Source organism: Lepidochelys olivacea, assembly GCF_965140295.1.
Source record: "Lepidochelys olivacea isolate rLepOli2 genome assembly, chromosome: 8".
NCBI classification, from domain to species: Eukaryota; Metazoa; Chordata; order Testudines; family Cheloniidae; genus Lepidochelys; species Lepidochelys olivacea.
The window spans coordinates 89,584,203-89,610,226 of NC_140418.1; the positions used below are offsets into that span (position 1 = coordinate 89,584,203).

At 40.6% G+C, this 26,024-nt stretch overlaps 1 protein-coding gene across 4 annotated transcripts in view; it reads right to left on the minus strand.

The window, feature by feature from the left end:
- The window catches only part of PDE4B (phosphodiesterase 4B), a 402,561-nt gene that overhangs the window by 282,225 nt on the left and 94,312 nt on the right, over positions 1 to 26,024 (minus strand). The window lies entirely within an intron of this gene.

A 26,024-nucleotide genomic window follows, 5' to 3' on the forward strand; every position in this document is an offset into this window, starting at 1 on the left:
CTTTCAACTGAGCCATTACTAGCATATCTTATTGTCTTTCTTGAAATGATTAACAGCAGTGACCTTTATGGAATTTGGAAAGGTCTCCTGTGTATGCAAAATAATGTAACAATGGTTGACTTAAATGATGGTACAATCCGGATGTAACTGTATAATCTCTGTCAGCAATTAATTCAACAGTAACGAAATTTAATAAAAATGTATAGTCAGTAGCATTTTTATTTTTAATTTATTTGCCCTTTCTGGTAAATTATTCTATACAGGAAATACTGAAACAAAGGATATCACGACAATTTCCTTTTCATTAGATGAATATACACTAGATCAAATTCATCTCAACTGACCCAGACCGCAAAGGTCAATGTTTCTAACTTATCCTCAGAATTACAGTTTTCAGGTTTCTAGACCTAACGAATTCAACAGACAATATGAAAGACCAGATTATCATAAAAATATATCTATACCATGAGAGAAACACATATTATGGAAGAGAATTGTACCACAAACACACACAACTGCATAAAATTATTTGAAACGGATTTGTCTGGAAAAAAAAAAAGTTGTCTGCAGAGTAGTCAACCTCATTTCAACATCAAGCTATCAGAGTTTGTTGGACATTCCTAGTTCCATTGACGAAGCTAAAATTGTGTAATTTTTCTGCTCCATTCTCCCTTCCAGTAGACATGTCTATTGGCATGTTGGAATCTGCAGATTTTCCCAGCATAGTGCCATGATGCCATATGTAGAGTATCAGTTTATACATTATAAGTATATATATATATATATATAAAATGGTTTAAACTGGTTTATGTTGAAAGGAGGACAAAAAGTTTGTTTTTATTTACTCTCATTTGGAATAGGTTCATTATTTTAACTTAAAGCCCGTTGCTTTAAACCAAAAGTTAATTTGGAAAATTTCCACTGGGAAAGACTAAGAATAATATACTATTTTGAGCTACTGGATAAATCTTTGTAAAATGAACATTTGATTCTTAAACAGTGCATAGATCATTTCTGAAAATGTTGAACAGCAAACCCAGTATAAAGATATGCCATATCTAATATTAGAAAGGCATTATTTTAATATGTTCACATTAAAATACGCCAGCACAAAAATACCATATGTTTTCAATCTCTGCACTGCCATGTCAATCTCTGATAAGAACACTATGGTCTAACACTGCAAAAGTACTTGTCAGCTAAACAAAAGCTGACTAAGGATAATATTTTTACCTCATGCTAAAAAAAGGTCATTGTTCAACTTAAGGCCACATCAAACATTAATTAACATTAACTGGAAAAGTGAAATCTCTATCCCACACCCCACCCCCGCCACATTCATAGTAATACCAATAATTTTTCCCAAAAGAATTAAGGTTTAACCTCTACATTTTTAGAAAGCTTTTAATTACTTATGTTTCAAAAACCATAGTACCTGCATTCTGTAGAGATATAACAAGACTAAAGGCCCTCAGAAGACTTGGGGAAAAGTACCACTACATTTATCTGCCTTAGAAAATATTGTGTCCTAAATTAAGGATTATATTTTGAAGTTGGTGGGAGTTGAGCGCGCTAAACATCTCCTAAAAATTGCCTTACATCTTACAAGATCAAGCCCTTATGTGAGGAGTAGGCAAAGCGAGCAGATTAACTGATAACTACAATTATGAAAATATCTTATCTTATCTGGAACTCCATATGAGTTTACTACATTCTATTATGCTTTCCCTCCAAACTGGATCATATACCTTAGTGAAGTCAAAAACAGCAAAGATCTTTAATCGCCATTCGTGGTTTTTTTCCCCCATCAGCTATTGAAGCGTGAATATATGTTCAATGCTTCTTCAGCCTGGTCTGAAGCTGCACTGTTTTTCATCTACTATTTCCTCTAAAACTGGCTTTAATCTGCTGACAAATACTTTCATCATGATTTTCCCCCAGTACAAATAAGCTTATATCTTATAATTATTTGGATCGGAAGGATCTCCTTTCTTCAGAACTTGTACAACAGTCATCCAGTACCTCTTTTTGCTCCCATACTTTCTTATATATTTTTCCTAATGCTTTGATGGCACTTTTAGCAGCTCATCTGTTATACTGTGTATTTCTGAAGCACAAAAGTTAGGTACAAAGACTCTTGTATGGCCATAAGAATTGGTGGGAAAATAGGCAGAGTTTAAGCCAAAGTCTGCTATAAGACAAGAGGGCATGTAATCACCCTTGTTTTTCATCATGTTCTTAAACAGGATGTTAGTAGAGGAGGTGGAGGGTGTGACACTGATGATCTACAGTTAAGCTCTTTAACTTTATGTAGATGACAATGTGGTAGACACTTGTGAATTATTTACGATACTCTTTGCTACCTGGGAAATTGGTGTAGTCGACTTGACAGTAGATGCCAAGACAATAAAGTGGCTGCATCTTGCAAAAGCAACAATAGATAGAATATTGAAATGCCACAAGGATGAAGTTGTAGAACAAGTAAAATCTTATGTGTATGTCGGAAAACTGATCCTTGCAGATGGTTCCATCAAGGATGAAATTAAAAATAGATATGGACTGATAAAAACACTACGTGTGGTACCAAAGTGAAATTTTTTCACAACAGTGTACTAGAAGTATTGCTCTATGGTCTGGAAGCAAATGTACTAAATGAAACAGACATCAAAGGCCGGAGGAAGTAGAGAGGAGAGTTTTTCAGAAGATGGTAGATGAAAAGTGGAATGATTTTAAGACAAATGAAAAAGGAGGAGAGTAGGATGAGAAATTAAGATATGGATTTGGCTGCAATTGAAAAGATTATGATGGTAGGGATACTATAGAAGACAAACAGATGATAGGATACCAAAGAAAATAATGCAAACCCAACCAAGGTCAGTCAGACCTAGAGGATGACCACCAACTAGATGGAAGATCATCATACACAGGGACATGACCAGGCTGGGCTTAATGGAGGAACAAGCCATGGACAGGAATGAATGCGGATGCCGTATTGCTCCCCTGTCTGTAAAGATGCTCTGCGACAAGAAGATGATTTTCAGATGAGCAGAAATTATAAGATCCTTAAAAACCCATTTATCTCAATCAGCTTCCAACATCTGACCTCTGCTCTACTGCAGTCTATTTCATCTCACCTAACTCACAAATGTAAAAATCTGTTCTTTCAAGGTTCAGACACATTTGTTTCCCCACCTTATTCATTGGTAACCTTTCCCTACCATCTCTTTCCCTTTATTATCTGTAGTCATCATTTTTATTAGTTCTGTAAATTTAGGCTGCAACCATATCAGGAAAAGAAAGGTTATCCCCAACCCCATTTCTGTGAAGTGGCACGCAAACATTAACACTGTAAATATATCAGATAAGTGCAGCAAAGCTAGTTCACAGAATTATAGAATCTAGATATGAAGATCTCATTGTCCATCTCCATGTTGGTGCAACAGGGTTTCCTTGTGTACACTTACTAGTGTTTTGTACAGTCTAATTATGAATGTGCCAGGCAGAGGCTTCTCCCATTTCTGTTGGGAGATCATCAGATCATGCTAAATTATTCCCTTTTCCAAGTGGGAGTTGATACTCTTCAGAAGATATTTAAGCTCTTTCATAGGGTATCCCCCTCCGGAGTTGGTTGTTCCTGACATACTACTGTCCCCCTCTAGGGGACTCACCCTTGGCCTACAGCAGAAACAGCTACAGAGGCTCAGGACTAAGTTTCCCAGATTGCCTAGAGTCCAGGGCAGAGATAGAAATAGCTACTACAGCACCAAACACAAGGTAGAACTAAGAGAAAAGGATTTTGTTTTACTTTTGGCTGTTGTAGGATTGAAGCAGAGAGATTAGCATTGTAGCCAGAGAAATCCCATGTCTGTTGTAAAATGTTGGGAGGCAGAGGGTTTAAGGTATTGTTGCTATTTTTATTATTCTAGTTCCTCCAATTCTCTTCCCTTATCCCTCATCCTTTGTTACCTGTACCTAATAAAGTTCCCCCTGTTGTTGTATTGCTACTTTTGGGGACTGTAATAATTATTGTATTCCTTGTATATTGGACTACACTCCTAGTATATTATTTGGCAGTGAACATTTTTCCAAAAAAAGTACCCCTGGTGTTCCAGGCTCTAAGATGAGCCCCTTGGGTGGAGGTGCCAGGTGCCAAGATACACAATTCAGGACTCATACCCCTGAGGTGAGAGGGGATAAACTTCTCCAGCCAGCAGTTAACAGGGAGAAGGCTTATGCCATGCCTCAGGGCTGGGTTACCTTAGATTCACAGATGCCAAGGCCAAAAGGGACCAATGGTGTCTCGGCTCCCTTCCTTGGTGTTAGCTACCTCCTCACTCTGCGAACTAGACTCAGGGCCCTACTTTGACCTCCTTCACAACAGAGGCCAGTGAACTTTTCCAAAATAATTCCTTAAAAAAACAGCCAATCTTGATTTAAAATTGCCAGTGATGGAGAATCCCCCATGACCTTTGGTAAACTGTCCCAATGTCTAATTATCTTCGCTATTAAATATTTGTCTGTCTTCAACTTCCAGCCATTGGACAGAGTTATACCTTTCTTTGCTAGATGAAAGATCCCATTATCAAATATTTGCTCCTGTGACAAAGTTCCTGCTCTACCTTGGTGGGTCTTGCGCTTATTGGCAGATTTGCTCACCTTGGAGCTTAATGGCAGCCCTCAGCTTGGCCATTTTTCTGAACCCACAGTCCAGGTCGACTCCTCCTGTGTCTGACCAGGAGTTGGGAGGATTTGGGGGGAACCCGGGCCTGCCCTCTACTCCGGGTTGCAGCCCAGGGCCCTGTGGAATGCAGCTGTCTAGAGTGCCTCCTGGAACAGCTGTGTGACAGCTACAACTCCCTGGGCTACTTCCCCATGGCCTCCTCCCAACACCTTCTTTATCCTCACCATAGGACCTTCCTCCTGGTGTCTGATAATGCTTGTACACCTCAGTACTCCAACAGTCCACGTTCTCACTCTCAGCTCCCAGTGCCTCTTGCTCCCAGCTCCTCACATGCACACCACAAACTGAAGTGAGCTCCTTTTTAAAACCCAGGTGCCCTGATTAGCCTGCCTTAATCGATTCTAGCAGCTTCTTGATTGGCTGCAGGTGTTCTAATCAGCCTGTCTTAATTGCCTCCAGAAGGTTCCTGATTGTTCTCGAACCTTCCCTGTTACCTTACCCAGGGAAAAGGGACCTACTTAGCCTGGGGCTAATATATCTGCCTTCTATTACTCTCCTATAGCCATCTGGCCCGACCCTGTCACATTCCCCATGTAGGTACTTATAGACTGCAATGAAGTCACCCCTTCACCTTCTCTTAGTTATGCTAAATAGATTGAGCTCGTCAAGTCTGTCACTGTAAGGCATGTTTTCTAATCCTTTATTCATCCTCCTGGCTCTCCTCTAAACCCCATCCAATTTACAAACATTGTTCTCGAATTTACTCTTATCATAGCCCCTCCCTCTTTAGTTGTTGCATAGCTAACCTATGTGTATTTAACCTTTGCTGTTTATCGTAACTCTTTAAAGGTCCTTCAGCCAGCTTTCAGTCTATGCCACAGTGCATCTGAATTATGCATCAGAAACTGAATCAAAGACTGGAATTCGCTACTGAACCAAAAATCCACAACATTTGTAAATCTAACAAAAATATTAAATTTTAGAAATATTAAAATTAAAAGTAAATATAAAGTTTTTCAAGGTTTTCCATAAGGTTCCTGCAGGTCATTAAAAACTTAGACTTGAAGGTATACTATATTAGCACATAGGTTTAATAACTTGGGTTTTTGTTTCTTATCTTCTGGTTTCTTAAACTGAGAACATTACTGAAACCAATAGTATAACTCAACTTGTTATCTTTTCAAAAATCAAATAAATTATACAGTATATTATTTGCCTCAAGCAATGCCATTTCAAGTCTGTATCACTATTAGCCAAAACCATCCAGCTTACAAAAGGATACGTTTGGATTTGACAATTACTTCTGCCACTCATTTATGATGATCAGTTATTCATTCACCAGGAAATCAGTTTCCTTCACAGTACATCAGAATGAAGGAAACTGTGGTATTTATTCTATAGAAAATGCTTTTATTGCACTGAAAAAATTGGCATATACTTTTCTTTTGCCTTCACAAGGTACTTGTTCTATACATTTACTTATCAAGATAAATTTGGAATTAACCATTATTTTTCTTATGGGAACATGTTTACTTTAAAAATGTAAAATATTCTTCTTCAACTATTAAATACACTATTCCATCAATTTCTTATGGTTGCCACAAGTGCTATAGAACAAAAGTGCTGAGTGCCCTAATTCCTATTTACTTCAGTGGGAGCTGTTGAGTAGTTAGTATTTTTGAAAAAGTCTTGTCACTCTAAGGCACCTAAATATGGCAGTAGGAGCCTAGCACTAGGTTCCTGCTTTTCAAAATCTTGGCCCACATGATTTGTTTACTGCATCACTTAACCTATTAAAGTTTAAATACGTTATGATATATCTTGTAAAAATGTATCCACGTTTTACTTAAGCTCCCTATGTTGTCATGCATAAAACATCAAATGAGCTTAAAAACATTGTTACTTATATAGATTAGTCTGTGAGAATGAGAGTACTATTGTGAAAGCTTGGGAGAGGAGCTAGGTCTTAATTTTGACTCTGAATATTGCAAGGTTAGTAGTCATTTTTATTTCTTCTGGCAGAGAGTCCCACATTCTTGGGCTCCCTCCTGTGAGATTCTCTTTCCAAGGCCACAACCTTCCCACTACTGGTTGAAAGTAACGTTCTAGTGGAATGCAGCTGTCATGGCAGGCCCTAATCACAAAGGGAGAGAGGGTTTCTCAGGTAGCCAGCACCAATTCCATCTGAACAGTAGCCTTGAACTGGAATCTCTATTCAATGGACAGCCAATCCAGACTATGGTGTATTGGAGTGATAAGTTTCCAGTGACCTGTGTTGGTGAGCAGCCAATCCACTGTATTCTAAACAAGCAGAGGCTTCCTGTAGGGACATGAGGTTTCCTTTCTAGATGAAAAGAATTGCAATAATCTATCCTAGATGTTACATATGTGTGGATCATAGATTTACGGCCTGAAGGAACTACTGTGGTCATCTAATCTGACCTCCTGTAGAACACAGGCGATAGGGCTTATCTGAATTAATTACTGTTTGAACTAGAGCATATCTTTGAAAAAAATATATTGTTGATTTAACAATTGCCAGTGATGGAGAATCCACCACAACTTTTGGTAAGTTGTTCCTGTGATTAATTTCCTTAACTGTTGAAAATGTGCATCTTATTTGCAGCCTGAATTTGTCTAGTTTCAACTTCCAGCCATTGTTCTATTTATACTTTTATCTGCTAGACTGAAGAGCCCATTATCAAACTTTTATTCCCTGTGTAGATACTTATAGACTTTCGATCAAGTCGCCTTCTTTTTGTTACGCTATGTACACTGAGCTCCTTGAGCCTATGACTATAAGGCACATTTTCTAATCCTTTAATCACTCTCATGGCTCTTCTCTGAACCCTCTCCAATTTATCAGAATCTTTCTTGAATTAAAGGACAGCAGAACTGGACACAATATTCCAGTAGTGGTCACAACAGTGCCAAGTACAGAGGTAATATAACTTATTTACTTCTATTTGATATTCTCCCGGTTACGCATACAAGGATCACACCAGCCCTTGGCATAGCGTCACACTAGGAGCTCGTGGTCAGCTAATTATCCACCGTGACCCAAGTCTTTTTCAGAATCACTGCTTCCCAGAAAAGGGTTCCCCGTCCTCTCCACAACATTTTGATCTGATTTAGCTTTGGCCATATTAAAACACATGTTGTTTGCTTTCAACCAGGTTACCAAGAGATGCAGATCATTCTGTGTCACCTGCAAACTCTATCAGTGATGATTTTAAATAGCCATGTAGGTCCAAGAACTGACCCCTGTAGGACCCCCACTATTAACCCATTTGCTTGCTGATGATTCTGTTTACAAATACATTTTCAGACCAGTCAGTTGACCAGTTTATAATCCATTTAACGTGTGTCTGGTAATGTTCTAGTTTCTTCAGAATGTTCTGTGGTATTAAGTCAAATGCTTTAATGAAGTGAAAGTATACTACATCAACACTATTATCTTTATCAGCCAAACTTGTTAACCAAACTTTATCAACCAAACCAAATCTCATCAAAAACATACAGCAAGTTAGTCTGCCAGAATCTGTTTTCAAAAAGCCCATGGTGATCGGCATTCTTTATATTATCCTTTAATTCTTCATTGAGTTCTGTACTACTATGACAAGGTCTGCATTCAACAGGAATGAATGGATGCAATCTTCTGGCCAATTGCAGATTTTTTGTTGTTGTTGCTGTAGCTACCTGTGTACAAATACAGTACAGAGACTAAGAGGCCCTATATGACAACATGACGACTTTGACAAAAGAGACCGATATCAAGGAAAAGAGTTCATCAAGGTATTTCCCACTTCACATTAGCAATACTTTGGTCTTATGTGACTTCAGCCATAGGCGCTGGAGCACCCATGGGGAAAAAATTGTGGGTGCTAAGTACCCACCATCAGCCCATCAGCTTCCCCCCACTCCCAGTGCCTCCCGCCTGCTGGCAGCCTGAGGATCAGCGCCTTCCCCACCCTCCCCATGCCTCCAGCCTGCCACAATCAGCTGTTTTGTAGCATGCGGGAGGCTCTGGTGGAAGGGTGAGGAGTGAGGATACAGCACACTCAGGAGAGGGGGCGGAACTGGGCAGGAAGAGGAGGGGAGGAGGTGGAGCAGGGGTGGAGTGGGAGCAGAGCCAGGGGTCAACAATCCCCCAGCACTTTAAAAAGTCGGCACTTCTGAATACAGCTTCAGCCAGGTGCCGTTCTCAGAAAGGCAGTCAGGCAGCTTGGAGACAGGGTTTCTTCAGTTGAAGAAAAGGAGGTGTGTGTGTTATTAATCTCCACTTACAGATAAGAAGTCAAATCTCAGTGTATGTATTATTAGCATGGGAACGTGGGCCATGTTTAGAAGTGAAATTGCAGCAAGAACCATTATTTCCCATATGAACAATGGATCACCGTGCCAGATAATTCACATTTACTAATATTAGTGGTTTGGGATTATATGTATACATAGCTGCCATTCTGGTTAATTTTAAAGCAGATACTAATCCAAGGACTAAGAAACCAATGCGATAAAGACTTTATTTTTTTTTTTACACCATTCAGTAATCCAGACTGGAATACTGGAGAATTAAACATATATCTTTTATAATATAATAAAAATATAATATTTTGGACTATTTAGTGGGAGGATGTTAGTTTATGCAATTTAATGCAAAAACTGCATTGCTAGATTAGGAGTATTCTGATAAAGAGTGTGCTAACCCAGATTTTTTTTTTTTAATTACATACTTCATATTCCCCATTTGTGATTATTCTCACATCTGTTACTACTGAGATAAATAGAGTCAGGACCTTAATTCATCATGTTTCCAAGATGCACTTTGTGTCTTACCATGAATTAATTTAAACCCTTTGAATACATTCTAAGTTATCTTATCCAACCATAAAATACAAATCCATTTCACAAACTCACCTGGAGGCCTTTTTGAGCCAAAGTACTACAAATGATTCTTACACAGACATTGTGGAATATTGTTAATAATTAATATTATGTGAAGCCTAAACAATACAAATACACTTAAATAGTAATAAAACATACTACTGTCGATAGTTCTGTTCTGGAGGGCAAAATACTGAAATTCTTACACCTTTTTTTTAATTCAGTCCTTGCTTTCCAGTTTGAGTAATGACGGCAGAGTTTCATCAAAGTAAAAATAGAATCAACTTATAACCAAAATCCCCCATCATCCTCAGAAACTTTTCAGTAGTTTCTAGACACCATCAGACTAGATTTATATGTACTTTACTGAAAGATGGAAAATAAAAATACACCTTAACACATTTCAGTAACTGATTTAGTGAAAATGCACTGATAACATTTCTTTCATTACAAAGTAAAAACTGAATCAAATTATAAGTCAAATGATAATAGCTACATAGTGCCACATCCAGCATACTGTAACCTCAGTTTATTCTGAAGGTACAGAAAAGTACAATGGGTTACTTTCTTGGATACAAGGTAATACTGCGATAACATGGCACTTAGACCTATACTGCCTCTCCTTATGAGGGCAGTTTTCATGGATTATCAGTGTAATGCAAGTTTTGTTTTATACTTTGCATGTGGGGCAGGACTAGGGTCTTCCTAAAGATTTTGGGAAGGTCTATTTGTATGAAGTTATCGGGGAGAGAACACATTTTGAGGTATCAAACTGTTCACAGTAGGTGGTGGGGTGGTTTAGTACTCTGGTGTAGCACATTCAATTATTCCACTTTTAAATAATCATTCACTTACCATCTTGTCCTTTCCTTCTTGCTACTTCCTCACTCTCATGTCAAACAGTAAGATTATATGTATTTATACAATATCTCTGATTTTCAAAGTATTCTTATTTACATGCAAATGTGTGTTATCTCTGTCTTGTAAATATATATTGAGTGGCTTCCTTTTTGGAAGGACATTGTTCATCACTGGTTATTTTTGTCTTTTAAAGCAAAAAGAAATGACATATTACTGCCTACCATTCAGCAGCATTCAGCACCTTCAGTGGGTCAAACATTTCAAGCTACTTAGCTTAACAAAGAGAAAGTTAAGGGGTAACTTGATTGCAGTCTATAAATAGCTACACGGGGAACAAATATTTAATAATGGGCTCTTCAATGTAGCAAAGAAAGGTATAACATGATCCAGTGGCTGGAAGCTGAAGCTAGACAAATTCAGACTGGAAATAAGGTGTACATTTTTAATGAGAGTAGTTAACCATTGGAACAAGAGAATCCAATGAACAGAGGTGTTTTAAGGGGACCGGGCACAAGTGGTCAAACTGTCCAGGGTCCACGGAGCAGGAGGCTGGCAATGCACCACAGCAGGCTATACTGGCAGTCCAGCCAGAGGGGCATCAAGACACTGCCCCACCAGGGCCGCAGATAAAAGTGGTGATTACAGATGCAGAGGGGATATCCACAAAGCATTTTGTCCCAGTAAAGGCAGACAGGAAAAAGGTCCAGGCTGGACATCAGTGTCTGGTAACCTTAGCCTCATCCAATGTGATGCACCCAGCTATGCTTTTACCCAACACACACCTGACGCTGGAGGGATGTACTCAGAGATAAGGAGGAGGATAGGCTAGCCCTGTAGCCATGACACTAGCACTTCTGAAAATCTAGGCCAATAGAACGTAGATACTGTAGAAATGAATAGCTAAAGAACATATACGAGTGCCTGCATACTATGAAAATACAGCTTTATTATTTCCCTTCACATAGGCTGTTAAAGGTTATCCTGTTTTCTGTATATATAAAGGCAGACTTCCCACCCCGCAGTATATCTATTTTGTGATGGGATACAGTAAGGCTTATGAGCTGGAAATCTCTTTGAATAATCACCCACATATCAGTGAGTAGGAAGGTCTTGGCAGATCATGTACTTGAGTATGAATTTGAAATATGGGCCCAGGGATTCCCAATTATTCAGCCATTTATGAAAACTATTTAAATCTTAATACCTGATAAACAACAAACATGGTATTCAGCAACAAAGAGGCTGCCTCCATCTGTAGTGTATAAGAACAGCTTGATTTTATCACACGCACACACACACACACTATGAAGCACTGTGTTAGCTCAGTCTACTCATGCTTGTGGGTAATGCTTCTGTTTCTGTTCCCCTGACAGCTGCAGTTAGTATATCTTCTGATAGTGGTGCCATTGGATGTTTTGGGTAGAGGGAATACTACAGAACGGTATATGCCAAGATGAGTAAAATCCACTACATTTTAGTTATCTAGACTTGGAATAACAAATGCTAACCATTCAGAAAAGTGATGTCCACTCTGTGCCTTTTCGAGTACTAGAAGGGAAAGATAGGTGTTCTGCACACAATCTGCTCCACATGGGCTGGTGGAAGCAAAGTAGAACCACTAGTCACTGGAGCAAGAATGTGAGAGCAGCAGGGACACCCCAGCAATAAGGAGAGGGCTTAGCCAGAGCCTTCTACCCTGAAGGTCTTCATATCCCCTAGACACCAAAAATTTCCATCAGTCTTAGGGTTTTATACTCCAGCCCATCACTGTAGTATCTGAACGAAAGCCACATAAAAACAGTCACAAAGTTCCTGGCAGATTTCACGGAGCCTCTGGTACCTCTCCATTTTTAGGGTTAAAACTCTGCTTGTAAATGGAGGGGTGGTTTTGAGGGGGGAAATAAAAAAGCATGTTTCATCCACTTACGGTGGATAGGCTTTCCCAAAGAAAGAGGTTCTACAACATTTCATAAAGATAGTCAGACTCTGGATTCACCTGATCTCATCTGGAAGATTGTTCCACAGATGGATCCCCTTGACCAAAAATACTTCAATCCCAGCTCTCATGTGCTTTGTAATCAGCACTGTCCTGGAGGAGTCACGATTCACAGATCAAAATTCAGTCTTTTTTTCACGTAGGGGCTTGCTCCATGAATTGCTTTGAAAATTAGGACCATAGCCTTTTACTGTCAGCAGAAGTTGACTGGCTTAATGTTCTCACAGCAGCCTAAGCCATGGAGAAGGCTTCTGTACCAGGTGGAGCCTGTGCATTGTCTTCACATTGAGGTCCATATGCAAGGAGTTACAATAATCCATCCTAGATATGACTAACGCATGGCCATGTCCTCAGTCCTCATCTGGGTAGAAAAGACAAATTTCCTAGTAAGTTGGAGGTGAAAAAACTCATTTTTGGAAAGTGATGCTACCTGGTCATCCAAGGCTTCACATAACTTTGACAATCGGGGCAGTACACCATCAGTGGGTGGTGGAAACAATGTATTGGCCCATAGGCAGCGGAGCTGGGGGAGCCACCTGGGTCATGGCCCAACTATTTTTCAGCTAGGCCGAATCTGAGTGGAGCTGCAACCCCATATGCCAAGTCACCATGCCACACACTCAAATTTGGCATGGCCATCCCTCTGTCATGATGGAGGGACCGCTGAGCCAAACTTGAGTGGTACTGCAACCCCACACACAGGTCACCATGCCACTTATAAAATTTAGAGGTAGTAGGTGTAGGGGGCTTATGGTCTGGGGGAGCAGGGGAGGGAGTCAGGCTGCTGATGTGGGGGGAACTAGGAAGGGAAGAGGATGCTCAGGCAGGAGTAGGCAAATCTATGCTCCCCCATCCCACTTTAAATGGTGCATCATAGCTGATGTCTTGGCCAATTCTTCAGTGTGTTTCCCCTTGCTGACCAGTACACCTCAGTCTAGCTTGGGTTCAGCTTGATCCAGCCACCCTTTGTCCAAGAACAAATTTCTATAGGCATTCTGACATTTTGGTAGTGGTGGTGGTTGCATCAGTTACCAGTGAGATACACAGAGAGAACTGTCAGACTGCTTTTTACACCATGGATTCTGGGCATTACTTTCTATCTGATGACAACTGGCGGTTTGGCCCAGCTCTTCTTACCCCTTTCCCTCCCTTCACTCCCAGCAGCAGCCTGGTCATTTTAGTGACTGTTATCTCTCTTTCCACCTTTTATGTACCTTGTCATTTAGATTGTAAGCTCTTTGCAGCAAAGATCATCTATTCTTATGTGTTTCTACAGCATAATGGATTCTTGATCCTGATTGGGACCTTTCAGTGCTGTTATAAAATGAATAATTATACACAATCTCTGACTTGGAATACAGTGTTAAGGAAAGTAGAGCAAGACTGAAGATATGGACTTGAGCCTATCAGGGATGAATGCTTCCTGAAGAAGGCCAAGCACCATTACCTCTGACATCAGCGGCCGCCGAAGGTGCCCATGTGCTCCAGGAGGTGCCAAGCTCACCAAAGACCTGGGTCCTATACTTATGTTGGTAAGAATAAAACCAACAAAGTGAAAGAGGCAATTATGCATTATTTTTTACTAAAGAAAAGTCTGAAATTGCTCATCATTATATAATGATTGCCTCCATAACTACAATGTCAGCATGACTCATTCAACGTTTTTGAAATGAAGTAACAGTGTAAGAAGTTGTCTGTGTTACACAGGGTGCCATAAAATGGCTTTTTCCAAAATATAAAGGCAGAGTATAAGTATTAAAAGCAGCCACATACAGTGCATTCCAAGTACATACAGAAACTGCTTTGAGTCTAGATGTCAAGATCATAAATGCTTTGTATGTATTCTAGGTTTTATAGAAAAACTGCTGAATCTAGTTGTTGCCCAGTCTAAAAAGGTTGAGAGTTTAGACTGCATGTTTATATTTTGTTTCTTTTGGTAACTAACTCTGACTTGTTGCCTATCACTTAATATCACTTAAAATCTACCTTTGAAAGTCAATACATTTGTTTAATTGTTTATCTTTACCAGTGAGTTTGTATGAAGTGTGGGGAAAATCTCTTCCGGTTTGACAAAGGCTAGTGTATATCCACTTTCCACTGCTGAAGTGGTGAACCAATTCATAAATTTGCACTGCCCATCTTGAGCAGTGCAAGACAGTATATTCCTGGGGTACAGTGCTGGGGGGTAGAGGGGGATTCAGCTGATGCCTCTCTGTGTGCCTTTCATGAGTGGCTCTGGGAGCATTCATGCAATCCAGCCGGGTGTGGGGCTCCACATGCTGTTGTGCTGAGTGATAGCAGCACCCATAGGCACCAACTCCATGGGTGCTCTAGGGCTGGAGAACCCACAGGGAAAAATTAGCGGGTTTCCGCACCCACTGATAGCCAAGCTCCCACCTCCTCGCCTCCTTCTCCCCGCACCCGAGCGCACCGCATCACCACTTCTCCCCCTCCCTCCCAGCGCTTCCAGCCCCTCCCCCCACCTAACAGTTGTTTGGCGGCTCTTAGGACTTTCCAGGAGGGAGGGAGAGGAGTGGGGATGTGGCATGCTCAGGGGAGGAGGCGGAGAAGAGGCGAGGCACGGCAGGGGCGGAATGGGGGTGGGAGGAGGGGTGTGAGGGCGGTGCAGGGGCAGGGTTGAGGGAAGAGGAGAAGTTGGCATCTATAGCAGCACCTGGAGGGGTTTGCTGTTGGTCACTAGCAAGGCATTGTGAGAGACAGCCAAGGCTGAAGAAAGTTCAGGGGGCACAGCACTCCCACAGTCCCAGACTGCACACCGGGGGGATCCCCGTCACAGAGATATGGATTTTTCCACAAATGTTTCCCCCTCAGAAGCTATGATTTCGAAATATATAGTGTGTCTACTTCTCACTTCCAAGATCTAGTCTGCTGACTAGGTTAGAAATCAAACTGTGGCCTAAGAGGTTACTGCACAAGTTGGTTTTACAACCAAGACAAAATATGAGATGGAATAAAATAAAGATTATGTATATATGTATACAAACATACATGCACTACATGTTTCCATAAGAATAAAAACATCCCTTCCCAAGAACCACATCATGATGTGCCATACAGGTTATACAATCGCATGACAAGAAATTAATATCATAGTGAGAACTGAATGACACACACTGGACATACAGTAACCCCCCACTTAACGTCCTCTCGCTTAACGTTGTTTCGATCTTACATCCCCACTCATTACAGAACATGCTCCATTTAAAGTTGTGCAATGCTTTGTTATAATGTCGTTTGGCTGCCTGCTTTGTCCACAGCTGGTAGCCCCCATATCAGTTCCCCTATGCCCCCCCCACAGCGCCTCCCACCTGCAGACCCCGTGAACCAGTGCCTTCCCCCTCCTCCCCCTGCCTCCTGCCTGCAGCGATCAGCTGGCTTGCAGCATTCAGGAGGGAGGAGGGAGGAGCGAGGACTCGGCGCGCAGGCTCCCCCTCCCTCCCCTGTCTCCCGAACTCCACAAACCAGATGACTGCCGCAGGCAGGATGCAGGGGAGGAAGGGGGGAGGCTGTGCGCCGAGTACTAGCTCCTCCCCCCTCCCTCCTGCCCCCTGAACGCCGCAAGCCAGCTGATTGCCACGGGCAGGAGGCAGGGAGGAGGAGCGAGGATGCTGCACGCCTCCCTCCCCCTCCCCCGCCCGCGGCAATCAGCTGGTTTGCATCGTTTAGGAGACAGGGAAGGGGGAGACTGCGTGCCGTGTCCTCGCTCCTCCCCACTCCCTCCTGCCTCCTGAACGCCGCAATTTTTGCCAAGGGCAGGAGGCGGGGGGGGGAGGAGCGAGGACACGGCGTGCGGGGTAAAGGGTGGGGGACGAAGAGGTGGATTAAGGGTGGAGGTTTGGGGGAGGGGTGGATTGGGCGGGTTGAGGGTTGAGCCCCCCGCCCCTGGTGCTTGCAGAGTAGGGAAAGCTGCCGCTGCTGCTGCACAACGTGTTTCTCCTAGCCTACAGCACCTTCAATCTCCTTGCCTGATTCATTGTCTCCAGTGCCAGTGGGCTGTGCCTGTGTGGGGTAAGGTGGGGGCACCTCCCAACTATAGTACTGTACGGAAAAAAAAATTTCCCTGGAACTTAACCCCCCCTTATTTACATTCATTCTTATGGGGAAATTGGATTCGCTTAACATTGTTTCACTTAGAGTCGCGTTTTTCAGGAACATAACTACAATGTTAAGTGAGGAGTTACTGTACTAGATGTCCATATAGAACTCTACTCTTCCACATGAATACAGCTGGACTCAGGGCAAACTGATAAAATTGCACACACAGTTAACTCGATTAGCTGCTGTGCACAACTTTTGCTTTCATATTAAAAATTTGCCACAGAGGCTACTGCAGTAGGAATGTCCATCCATGTTAAGCTTGAACTCACTAGCTTAGAGAAAGAGCAGCAGGATGAACACTGTGACACTGGACCCACTGCTCTAGGTAGGCAGCTTGATTCTATGTAGCACAAGCTCTCCTTGTTCCAGTCTCCTTCTCAGTCCCCACCTCCTCTCCTAGCTCCTGCTTTATTCACATCATAGACCAAAATATGACTCCTGCTGTCCATCTCTTATCCCTCAAGATGTCTCCTTCACACCATCCCCTCCCTCTTCTTTTTCTCCTCTCTCATCCCTCCCTATAGAATGCCAAACTTGGCTCTGCACTTGCCCATCACAGCTGCCTTATCTTCCTCTGCACTTCCCTCTTGTTTTCCCAGTCATTAGCTATGTTTCCAGCTCTCCATAAAGCCAATAATTATAGCCTCATGGCCAAGTCTCTTCTTTATATTAATCCTCCTCAATTGTACAGCTTCTGGCATGAAACACCTAATTGTCTCAACTAAGTCACACCACAGTATACAAGTGCACTTACCATAAGAGGCTAGTACATTGTTCAGCATGAAAGAGGTTAATTCCTTTACTATAATAAACCAAGTAACAGAGATTCACTGTTTCCCCCCACAGCATATTCATGTATCATTATTTAAAACCTCCTACACCCCACAGCAATAAACTATTTTTAATATTGAGAGATCAAAGCAGCTTGAGCAAGTTAAAAATGCTTTTTCTTTCATTGGGAAGAGATAGGGAATTGTATCTGATCAGATGAGTGAAAGAGGAAATTCAATGTACACATATTTTTGCTGCAAAATAAAAAAAATATTTCATATTAACAAATTAAATGTGGGCAGATATAAAAAGACAATATTTTCCCCAAAGATACTTTCACTGCCTGCCACACCCGACTCCATACAGACTTTACTATATGTATGGGCAATGATTCCTGTAGTGCAGAATTATCTACAGCTAATTCCATACCAAATATTGACTCCAATTATTTAATAATGGCTATATTCTCACATTATGTCAATACAGAAACCCACACACTTTAAGCAATATTGTCTGTTGACTAACAGAACACTGTATTTTCTGTAGGGCAGAAAGGAGTACATAAGGGCAAGGAATGTATTGTAACATGTAATACATACTATGGCTCCGCGTCTTCACTCTAGACAATGATTCGCAACACTTATTCAAATAATATCATACCAGGAACAGGCTCATACTGAACTGTGCAAGGAACTGATTCACATTTCATAACCAACAACACACCATTCACGTACTCCTCCACACTGAACTTCAGTTTGACTGTAATCTTGGTGTTATTATAGCTGACTCTGAAATCCCCTCCTCCTTCAATTCTCCCATGTTTGCAAATCTGCCTATCACCATCGCTGCAGCATTGTCTGTGCATGACACTGCCTCAATTCACCTCTGCAGAAATCACTATCCACATCCTTAATCCCTCTCCTCTTGATTATTCCAATACCCTCATACCTAATAATTATAGAATTATATTGTGCTGGATTGGTTCATGAGCTGCAACTATATCACAAATTATCAGAGTACTCCAATAGGGAAAAATGTACGTCTGTTTCTACAGACAAGACAATACAAAACCACTCAGTTTCATATAACATCCTTCACATCCAGTATCACTAGATACTTTAAAGAAACACAGGTATATCAAAGACAATGGTTTACAGCATTAATTGCTGTGACTCAGACACGCAGAAAATGAAAAAATTCACAAAGATTAAGTATAAAAAAGGGAGCAGAGAACTGACAATTACAGATCTGCATTGAAAGCTAATCTACACTGCATAAATTATGATGACAGATTCACTGCACTTTATCAGTCTGTACTGGCAACTCAAATGGATGAGAAAAACTGTACTTACTGGAGAGAGACACCATATATAATTCTGTGGCCAGCATACACAATAGTTGGTGACATAGTGTAAGCATTTTATTTAATTTCAACTGTTCCTCGGTCATAGAGGCGTGCACAATGGGGGAGGGGTGCGCGCAAGCAGGGGCACAGGCCCTTCCCAATAATCGGCAGGGTCACAGAGCTCCTCCGGCCCCAGCGCTGGAGGAGCTTGCGGTCTCTCCCCACCATGGCCATGGGGCCAGAGGAACTCGCTCTCTGTCAGTGCTGGCCACGGCCGCAGGCTGGAGAATCTTTCTGCCACCACCAGAGCCCCAGGGCTGGAGAATCAATCTGCCCCTGCCACAGCCTTGGAGCTAGCAGAGCTGCCCCCCACTTTTTTACTATAATGGCCAAATGGCTTGGATCCCCATGGGGTCGTTATAGTAAGGGTGTTTAACGTGCCCCTCCAAAAGTGGGCAAATTTAAATTCCTGCCCATGCCCCTGCTTAGTCAGTAATACCTTTCAAATAAAATCAAAAACTTCTTTAAGAAACCATTTTTCACGTTGTCTAAATGGTTAAATATACGACTGGAAGTCAGAACTCAGGGGTTCTCAAAACAGCTCAGCTACTGTGTCAATATGTGTCCACAGTAAATCACTTAATCTTTGTGTCTCTATTTACAACTCTGTAAAAGTGGTAATATTTATTGCACACTTAAAAGGTTTGTTCTGATTTAGAGATATAAATTCCAGCAATATTCTCTGTACTTAAAATGGGGAATGCCTCTAGAACCACTAATATCCCTAGGACTGGAAGGAGTGTTTTAAATGCACCCAGCATACATGCCTCACAGGGATGAGCTGAAGCTTAATTAATGAATTTTTAAAACCAAATTGAGGTCCTCAGATGAAAGGGCCTTTAAGACGTGTCATGTATTGTTATCAATACTCATCTATTAATAATTTAGTTTTCAAATTTAGATTTTTTCAAGTGAATTCCACTCTTTCATTAGCTTGGGAAGGAGGAGATACCTAAGTAGTGGAAAATACATCCTTATATCCCTGTGCTTTTTTGCAAGAATAGATCCCTCTGTGTACTTCAGAGAAATATTTATGCCCATCAAAATCATGAACACCAGAGCTCCATGCTCTGCACTTCGTCTCTTTAATAGCTGTAGAATACTTTGCAAAGTGTTTACACTTGCAAATATTCTGCTTCAATTGTGACAGGGTGTTTTACCCGCGTTAAGTGGCTGGGGACAGGGGGAAATCTCTCCCTTCAGGCCCCCCATTGATATAGGTAGGGTTCTTAGGAAATTTATTCTTAAGAAACAGGGAAAAAATGGGTTTCGGGATTTACTGCCATCCCCATTTCTGCTAAATTTTTCTTGTTTATAGAACCTTAAAACCAGAGCTACTGAAGAGGAAGGGGGGAGGGAAATCATCTTCCTACCTTCATGCCCTTAGGGACTTGCAATTTATTTAAGTAGTCTTTGTTCCAGAAATTCTTCCTGATAGATGTGTGAGGGAATATAGACTTCTGAAAGGCAACTGACTTGGTATGGCACGACATTTCAATTAAAAAACTAGAATGATACAAAATTAACATGGCACACATGAAATGGATTAAGAAACGGCTCACTGACTACTCTCAAAATGTAACTATGCATAGGGAATCTTCATTGAAAGTGTTTTTCTAGTAGAGTCCCTTAGGGATCAGTTCTTTACCCTGCACTTGAATATTTTCATCAGTGACCTGGAGAAAAACATAAAATCATCCCTGATAAAATTTGCAGATGATATAAATACTGTGGGACTGATGAATAATGAAGCAGACAAGTCTCTGATACACAGTGATCTGCGTAACTTGGTAAGCTGGGCACAAGGAAACAATGTGTGTTTCAGTGTGGTGAAATGTGAACTCATACATCAAGGAACAAAGAATGCAGGCCACATTTACAGAATGGAGGATTCTATTCTGTGAAGCAGTGACTCTGAAAGGACTTGGAGGTCATGGTGGGTAATCAGCTAAACAGGAGCTTCCAGTGTGACACCAAAAGGACCGATATGATCCTTAGATGGATAAACAGGGAACAGTTATGTTACTTCTGTATTTGTCACTTACGTGACCACTGCTGGGATATCGTATGATGCCCTCAGTTCAGGAAGGATGTTGATCAAATGAAATGGGTACACAGAAGATCCACGAGAATGGTTAAAGGATTGGAAAACAAGCCTTATAATGAAAAACTCGAGGATCTCAATCTAGTTATCTTATCCAAGAGAAGGTTCATGGGTGACTTGATCACAATCTGTAACTACCTGGAACAAAAGTCTGATAATGGGCTCTTAAATCTTGCAGAGAAAGGTGTAACATGATCCAATGGCTGGAATTTGAAGCTAGACAAATTCAGGCTGGAAATAAGGTGCACATTAACAGTTATGGTAATTAACCACAGGAACAATTTATCAGGGATTATGGTGGATTCTCCATCCCCAGCAATTTTTAAGTCAAGGCTGAATGTTTTTCTAAAAGATATGCTCCAATTCAAACAGGAATTAATTCAAGGAAGGCTTGTTATGTTATGTTGTTATACAGGAGGTTAGACTAGATGATCACAGTGGTCCCTTCTGGCCTTAGAATTTATGAGGCATGAATGAAGAATATATAGTATGCCAGATACCCTCCTCCTCTTAATTTTGACACAATATTATCTTTCCACCCCCTCACTCTGTTTTTCCTGTCTCAATAGAGACTTTAACACTGCAGTATGCCTGCATGTCAGCCAAAGTTCAGAGGAGAAATGCGAAAAGTCGAATGAGGAAGCAACAGCAGTTTCCTCACTCACTCCAGTTTGATCGAAAAAAGCCTAAGAAGCAGCCAGCTGCTCCCTGAAGAATGCAAACAAGTATATGGACCAGATTACATGGAGCTAACAAACAAGTTTGGCGTTCAGCAGTTAAAAGAACTGAGGCAATATTCTACTACTGTTGTATAGCAAGCTTGAAACAACAGGCTAAAGCCATAATGTATTGGAGCTTCAGGGAGAGAAGTTATGCTGAGATACTAGTCCAGTATAGTCTCAAGAACAGAAGTCATAGGTCCCAATTTTCTCCTCGGCAAAGGGAGGGGTCAATATAATGGCAGATATTCCCTACTCCAGAAGCTTCGAAACTGAGGCAACTTCTCCCTCTAGCATCATCCACCACTCCCTGGAATCCCATGAAAGCTTCTCCACTGAAGCTTTGTGGGGATTGAGGGCGCTCATGCCATGGTATCAGGAAGGAGAGGCTGATGGAGGGGGAAATTTGCATCCCCAGCATACTCAACTTCCTAGGGGTAAGGTATCAGCAACCAAGTTGTTTTTATAATGGGCACAGCTACACTTAAAATGCTACAATCGCACCGCTGCAGCTGCATCGCTATAGCTCTTTAATGAAGACGCCCCATGCCGACAGGAGAGAGCTTTCCCATCAGAAGAGTTAATCCACCTCCCCAGGAGGCAGTAGCTATGTTGATGAAGCCCTCCCACCACCACAGTTCTGTCTACACAGGGGTTAAGTCGGTATAACTCTGCCGCTTAAGGGTGTGGATTTTTCATACCCCTGAGCAACATAGTTACATTGATATAGGTCTGTAGTGTAGACCGGACCAATGTTGTTTTAACTACAGCCTCCTCAAAGAGGGGATTTTTTTTTTAAAAAATTGTTTTATACAAGTGCAGATAGCTTGCCCCTTAATGAGGCTCCTCCAACAAAAGCAATGACTATCTTCATGAGTGGTCACGGGTTCTAACATGGCCACTGTCCATGCAACAGAAATCAAAATGAAAATTGATCTTGCTTTCTTCTTGCCCTCTTTTCGCTGCATCACAAAGAGACACACCAGCAAAATATTTTGAGGCACCTGATTATAGAATAAGTACCATTTCCTGTGGTTTTAGGTGGCGCTCTCTTGCACTTAATGGGATACAATAGGTTGGAAGAAGGGATGGTCCAATGATTAGGGGACTGGCCTGGGACTCAGGAGACCTGGGCTCAATTCCCCACTTTGTCATAGACTTCCTGTGTGACCATGGGCAACCCATGTAGCTTCCCAGTGCCTCAGTTCCCCTTCTCTAAAATGGAGATAGCAGTACTGCCCTACCTCAGAGAAGTTTTGGTAGGATAACAGTATTGCCAACCTCAAAAGGTTCAGACATCATGAGTCAGACCTTAAAAAAAAAAAAAAAACACAAAACGTTTAAAAAACACCTGAAAGTCAACCTATAACTAGTGGGCAGCCTATAACTACTTGAGGCTTTTTAATTGATTACAGAAACAATTTTATGAGAACTGTCGGTTATCCTCAGCCATAATCAGTCCATCAGAGTTGAGCTTTTAAAAACAACATTTCAATTCTAGTGGGTTGCAACTAGACAAGTCTTTACTATTTGGTTTCACCAGTTTAGATAGTGCTCATTTAGCAAGGCAACATGTGACATATGCTGCAAGCTTTGATATGCCTACAGTAGGTTGTACAACTTCAGGTAATTAGAAAGATCAGTAGTTGTTCACTAGGCTTGGAACAAATTCAAATGCTATCACTTTATCATACCATACTAATTAACTTGTTAAATTCCAGAACTGGAAATTATTTTGTAAATCAAAACAGGCTGTATTTTCAAAAATTAAGGACAGCATATGATTTATAATTTACCATAGGGTATACTTTTTAAAATATAAAGAAATATTTTCATTTCAGTTATGGTATATTCACTTCTGGAAGGATCCTCCGTCTGACAGAAAAAATTAAAGTATACATTTCTCAATACACTTTATCTCTCACACTGTATTTTCTTCATTTAGTACATATTTGATCTAAAAGAAAGATGGACATCTCAAAAATATCTAAAGCTCCACTGTGCTTTCAGATAATATGGCCCCTGTACTCTATGACATTAAAATGTAAAGTAAACAGAAAGAAATAAAAATATTAGCCAAAATGAGGGAGAAAATTGCAAAAACACGTTAGAAAAATCAGTTCACTTCCGTTCATTCAAAAGGTAAGGCTCATCACACAGCACAGCTGGGAATTATGCAGTAAGAGATAGGGGAAGTGACCCAGGTCATATAAATATTATTAAAGAACTATTTACAAAGTCTTGAGGACAAATATTTAAATAAAACTCTGCTAGAAACAGCAATGTGTGCTAGAGAGTGAGTATCTTTTGTATTTTTTTGTACAAGGAGGGCCCAATTCTGCCACCCTCACACGCTGAAAAGGGCTTTACTCCAACAGTAGTGCCACTGACATCAACAATACTGCTCAGTGTGAATAAGGACGGCAGAATCAGGTACGTAGAGAATAAAATTATTTTTAGACCTTCTACTATGAAAGATATAGGTTACAAGATATTTAATGCTGTATACATTGACCTTCCCTGTATACTGATCTTCCGGATCTTCGAGGGGGGAGGGAGGGAAGAGAAGAAGCGGAAGAAATTTATTCTAAACAAAGAAAGCAAACAAGATATACAAACCAAAAGTACCCTATTTGGCAAGTATATGTAACACAATTGCATAAAAATTCCAATATAATTTCAGAAAAAAGTTATCTAAAAATTCAATAGTTCACTTTAATTTCAGTTGTTTCAATTTTATTGAGCAGATTACAAAATGAAAGGAGAGTACGTACTGTTTGCTAGGGGTGTGGGGGGGGGTGTTATACATACATGTGTTCAAAACCTACAATACATTACATTCTTGGGATAGATGGTTTTCTTGTATTTCTAATATTAAACTTAGTATATGAGGGGAAAAATTTATATTATATGTTCATCACCATTACATTGTAAAAACCTCACAAAATTCAACAAGTATGGTTACTTTTTAAAAAAATATCTGGAATAAGAAAAACCCCAACACATACGGACAAATGAAGACACTTAATTTCCATCTGTCCATATTTTAAAAATATATTATGATTAAATATGCCAGGTTTAATTAAACCTTACATATGTCTAACCATGAGCTTAATCTGATTACACCCCCAAAACACCCACAGAAGTACCACTCTTCACAGTATATGTTCTCCCCCTCCACCCCACCCCACACCAGCATGTATTGAGAAATTAACATCCCATTGTTCCCCTGATAAGAAGATATAACAGACATTCAAGGGAATTCATGTATACAGACCTAGACACTACTGGCTAGTAACCAATTAAAGGGCTAAATGAAGCTCAAGGCCATACTAAAGTTATTATACCACTTTGGGTGCCATAATATTCTTTATAAAAAGAGATGCACCATTCCCGAACCATGAATTAGAATAAAAGGCTATGTTACAAGTTCATAAAAAAATTACATAATAAATTCGGTATTCTCGTATTCCTGTATGTATGATCAGTGTTTTTTCTTAAAAGTTTCTCACAGATCTAGAGCCAGAACGACTGTTACAGCTGCTAATTTGCCAGAAACAAATATCTAAGGTAAAGGAGGTTTAGTGCTTCATTTCAGAAAGTTCTTGCTTAAATGCAGCTTTGACCTTTTTCCAACACAACTCAAAACACACCATTTTAAGAACAACATTCTACATTATGAAAGGAGAAACATACAAAAGGTAAATTATTTTTTTGGTATATTAAAATGTCTGGTCCTTACAAATATATATGGGGTTCCCTCGTTCTCTCTTTCCTTCTCTGATTCAGTTCACAGAAAGGGAAGTTAATGAATGTGGCTGTGTGCGAGTGTGTTATACAAACATGCATGTTATTAAAAGTTTGGAGATTTGGCTCTAGTAGTCGACTACAGTAGGTTTATATAAAAAAAGTTTTGTAACCACACACAATGAATTTAGGAGAGAAAATATGAACCACTCGAAATATGAGCCACTCTTTCTTTTGTTAATCCTTTATGACTTCATTTACCTGGCTTAATACAGCAATTCCCTTTATATTTTCACCAAGTGGTAATAAGCTTCAGCTCAAAATCAACTGTGACAGCATGCAAATTGCTGACTGCCCAAAAATGGTCAATTTAAAACATATGAATCTTAGCTACAACCTTCTTTTAAAAGGAGGCTGAAAGAAGGCACAACATTTTTACCAAACAAAAATAGTCAAAAGCCACTCAGTAAAGTTGTAGCCTTTACCAGCATTTAAGCCTGACAGTAGCATAGCAAAAACGACCCAGTCTATGTTCTACTGTTACCTGCAATCAGAGTTGATATAGAAAGAAAAAGCATTTCAAAGATTCCTCTGAAAGAAATCCACATGCTTTGCCTACAATATGTCTATGAAAGTTCCTGGGTGCCTGTTTTATTCAATGAAGATTAACTACAGATGCATGCATTATAGGCTGTACGTATTCTGGAGAACAGAAGCTGAATGACAATTGTACAGGC